Raw genomic sequence first — 5,185 nt, forward strand, 5'->3', positions numbered from 1 at the left:
TCGAAAATAGTGAATTTTATTTTCTAAATATAAAATCTATTCTCTGGAATAACAATTATGTTAGTTTCTATTAAGAAGATTTTTTGCATTCACACTGAAAGTAAACAAAACTATTTTTGGTTCTGTGTTTGATTTGAATCATTCGAGTCCACACTTAAAATAGTTCGTGGTATGAGAATAATGGATAAGGTCGTTCGATTGAAAACCAGAAACGATATAGATTCGTCTAGCCGAAAATAAAAGTGCGATTTTGGTTAAGGGTTTAGTGCTATAAATATAAAAAATAGGCTCGATTTTCAAAAATATTATTTTCTGTTGTGTAAGAAAACCATTTTCGAACTGGATTTTTTCCAACATATATATGGTTATAATGCATATTGATTTAGTGTTACCCTAATAATGGTCTCGAGTATCGTCAAATTAGTTAGCATGCCTTAGGCTGGAAATCATTGTTGTCAGGCTATTCGGAATGATAGAATGTTTAGATATTGAATGCCATCATTGTCGGGCTATCTGGGATGGCAGGATAAGTAAATTGTGAAAACCATCATTGTCAAACTATCCGGGATGATAAAATGTAAGAATAATGAAAGTCATCATTGTCGGGCTATCCCAAATAATAGAATATTGAATTAGAATAAACCATTGTTACCAGGTCATCCAGGATGGTAATGTATTGAATAGTGAGAACCATCGTTGCTGGGCAACCCAAGATGACAAGAATAGTATAAGAAGATATGGAATGTTGATGAATTGATATATTGTTTTTGTATATGTGTTATAATAGATAAGGTGTATAAACCGTTGGATTTAGTATCCTAAGTGTAGTATTTTCGTCAATGTACACTTGTAATTTTTTCAAACAGATTGGTTAATAAAATTATTCATGAATTACATTAATACTTTGTATAATGTCTTAATGTGATTTTTTCACGTAAAGCAAAATGAAAAAAAATGTTGCTAATTGGTCGTCTAATGTTTAACTACTACTAAGTGGTATTATGTGGTTGAATTATAATATAGAAAAATAACTTATATTAGTAGATGAACCAAAACATGTCCTTAGTTTAATCTAAAATGAGCAAACTGATTGAAAGACTAATATGTCGTCTATCAAGTCTATTTGGGGAGATGCCTTGGGCATCAGAGCAGATGACTCCCAGAAGATAGAGACATAGATGTGACTAACTAGATTGACAGTACATAGAACAAGACCCAAGATGAATAGATCATGAATCCGTTTATGGATTTATTCACACGTGATGTGCATAATGTGGCATACCTAAATCCTGAGTGGATGGCAGACTATGTATGTGTGGATCGTACACTTTGATGTAAGTAAAAACTTGAGTTCAAATATATAAAGAACCGAAAGTTGGTGTATTAGGTGTACGACTTCTGTAATATGTAGTGTCATTCATAATAGTGGAATTCATAGCCCAAAACATGGGTAAATTATATCCTTTCATTGGCATTACATGGTTGATAAAAAGTAAACGTGGCCACAAGTCGTCCATTTTTGTGATGGATGACTTGATTACTATTTGATAGTAATTAACTTTTTATGAAGGAAGATGTAATGGTTACCATGAGATAAGATAAGATCATATTGGAAGAACAAATATTATCCCAAAGAGATTAAGAATATCCTATGAGGGTAACACCTTATGACAAGGTCATTGGACGAGTACTGAGTAGCTATTTTCGTAATGGTATGTCGCTGGGGAGAGCTTAGTCACGATATTATAGTGGAATGACTTTTTGACTGAACGAGTTTATAATTAATAGGAAAAAAGCTTAAACTTAATTATAAATCATTTAAACCTCAACTACATATGTCCAATCAGTTCATCAACTAGCTCATTGAGACCAGAAATGAATTGTGTGTTTGAATAGAAATGAACAGAATCAATAGGAAAAGAGAAATGAGAAACATTCATGAATGATTATGATTATCTTCAAAATGGAGAAATTGAATCATTTGGAAATAAATGTAGGTTTCCAAAAATGGAAATGGAAATGGAAATGATCCATTTGTAATCCTATATGGATTACTTAAAAATGATCAGAAGAATGAGTTTATGTTTTTGGATTGTTTTGAAGCTTGATAATGAAAATAAACCATTCAGTCATAGTGAATATGTTGAGTTGTGAAATATTAAACATATTTTCTCAAAATTTTACAAAGGGCAAAATCGTCAAAATTTTACCAGGTATAAAATCGTCAAAAATTTGTTAGGGGTAAAATAGGGATGAGATATATATATAAATATTAAAGTTTATTTTGGGTAATAGAAAAACAAATATTGTGTTGAATCAAAAACTCAGAAAATACTCGTAATTGGACTCGATATGGAAAGGGCCTAAAAGTCTATCATGTAACAACGTAGGATAAGAAAATCCTACTATTATTAACTAGGGTTGTAGTCCCCTACATCCTAGTCGAACTAGGATATTTTTTTCTAGTGGAAATAAACTTCTACAACTCTACAAGGGTTTTACTTTTTCTTCCTATAAATAGATGACACTAGTAGATCTATTTACAGAACTTTGATAGATTGTTATTCTGCCAAAAAATAGAGAGGAATTATTCTCAAATATTACATATATTTTTCCAAAATAAAAATTCTACCGGTTTCTATAAGAAGAGAGAATTTTTGTTTTCACCCCAAAACTTTCTTGGTTAAAGTTTATTGCTATAAATATCACGAACCGGGTCGATTTTCAAAATTTTAATTTTTCATTGCGTAAGAAAACCATTTTCAAACCGGGTTTTTTTCCAACATAAACTACTATATGAATTAGTTGGAAACAAGTTCTGGGGGTTGAGCGAATACGAATGAGTCGATAGACTCTAGAAATCGATTGAATGGTGGGTTAGATGATATAGAGAGAGAGATGTTAAATGAAAATAGAATTGAATGTATTGAACTTGGAAATGGTTTAAAGATAGGTATTTAATAAATGACTTGAATTGACTTTACCATTGATATTATATACCTTGCAATAAATTATTAATGCATGTATTATTTTATTTTAATTCATGGAATTACCATTGAGCGTTTTAACTCAGCGTACGGTTTGTTTTCTCCATGCACAGGTTTAGTAGATCTTCAAGAGAGTGATAAGTAGATTTAGCATCCAAGAAGCAAATCCCCGACTCAACAAAGTTTGTATAGTTCCGTTCTATTTCAAGTATGACATATATTTAGGTTGAGTCAGATTAGTATTTTGAATTGGTCATACGTTATAAAAATATGAAATGGTGAATGTCATAACTTATGGTTAACTAAGTTTTGTGGTATATCGATAGTATAATTGGTAATGTATTTATATACATATTTATATAAATACTAATTAGTCCAATGAAGGACTTGAATGAGATGGTTGAAATGGTTGAATGTTTGTGAGAATAAATGGTAAATTTAGATATAATGGAACTTATTTGGGATATAGATTTGGTTGATATTATAATTACAATTGAATTTGAAGAGTTTTAGGTGTTTGTAAATTGGTACCAAAACTTAAGCATTTGAAAACAATATGTCATGTTGCGACGTCGATAGGTGGTCGTGGCAACAAGATCACGTTTCCATGCCACAATGCGACATTAACATTAAGCTTGGGTCTTTAAAATGAGACCTATTCAATATGTTGCGCCGCAACGTTACCTTGATGTTTTAAAATTCTTACAATTTGGTCAAAGTTATAGAGCTTTCATAAACTTGTATAAGACCCGAAAATGATTATGTATCATTTTATATACCTGTTTTACTTATAATTAAATGTTTAAATGTTGTCAAGTAGATTGGGATTTGATCATAGTTGGTCAAGCAACGAATATGGCATCTTATAGCTCAGACCCGATGATTAGGTCGGGTATGGGGTGTTATAAAACCTGTTGTAGCATATTCTTGGACCTTTGGTAGACCGTGTTATATTTTGAGAGATTGAGAAGCAAAAGGGAAGTTTGATACTTAGAAAGATGACGATTTTTTAGGGTACTCAATGAAAAACCCTGCATACAGAGTTTACAACATTCTAACCAAGACTATGATAGAATCTATAGATGTAATTGTAGATGACCCCCTAAACTTGCTGGAGGATTTACCGAAATATGAAGCTGCTGTTAAACTAAAATATATTTTAACGAAAGATGGAACGAAAATAAATTATTCTAAGGAAGAAATTGACTATGGGCATAATATCAATCTTTTAGCCAAAATATCCAAGAATCACCATCTAGAAAATGTAACTGGTGACATTGTTGATAGTAAAAGGACTTGTAGGAAGCAAATAAATTTCTGAGAAATGATCAACATGAGATACTATGTTCCTACTTTTAAACCAAAATGAGTAGAGAACGCCTTGTGTGATGAACATTGGATTGTTGCAAGAAAAGTTACAGTAATTTGTCAAAAATGAGGTATAGACACTTGTACCCTAACCAATGGGATGCAATGTTATAGGCACCAAATGGATATTCAAGAATAAACTTGACGAGAATGAGAATATTACAAGAAACAGGATGTGTCTAGTGGCTCAGGTTACATGCAAATCGAAATTATGGATTTCAACGAAACATTTGCTCTATTAGCAAGTTTAGAATCTATTCAATTTCTATTAATTACTACTTGTTATCTTTATATAAAATTGCTTGATATGGTCATCAAAAGCACATATCTAAATGGATTACTTAATGAGAAAGTCTACGTTGAACAACCGAAAGGGTTTGTTGAACTACATTATCCGGATTATCTGGTTAAGCTATCAAAGGAACTACATGGGCTCAAACAAGCTCCAAAAGCCTAATATGAGCACTTGTCACAATTCTTATTACAACAAGGGTATGTTCAGAGAAGTGTTGATAAAACTTTATTGTGAAGAAAGGCGTGAACAATATTACTCTTGTTCAAATTTATGTTTACGACATTATCTTCAATTCTACTTCTTAAAAGGAAATAAATGAGCTTGCTCAACTCAAGAAATTTGAGTTTGAGATGAACATGGTTGGAGAACTCGCATACTTTTTCAGACTACAAGTCAAGTAGCTAGAAGGAGGTATCTTTGTCAATAAAGGAAAAGATCTGGCAAATATGGTGAAAATGTTTAAACTTGATTAAGTTAAAAATGCTTGGACCCTCATGAGTTCAAGTGAGAAGCTCCAAGTTGACAGGTATGGTGT

Source organism: Gossypium hirsutum, chromosome D04, assembly GCF_007990345.1.
Source record: "Gossypium hirsutum isolate 1008001.06 chromosome D04, Gossypium_hirsutum_v2.1, whole genome shotgun sequence".
Lineage (NCBI taxonomy): Eukaryota > Viridiplantae > Streptophyta > Magnoliopsida > Malvales > Malvaceae > Gossypium > Gossypium hirsutum.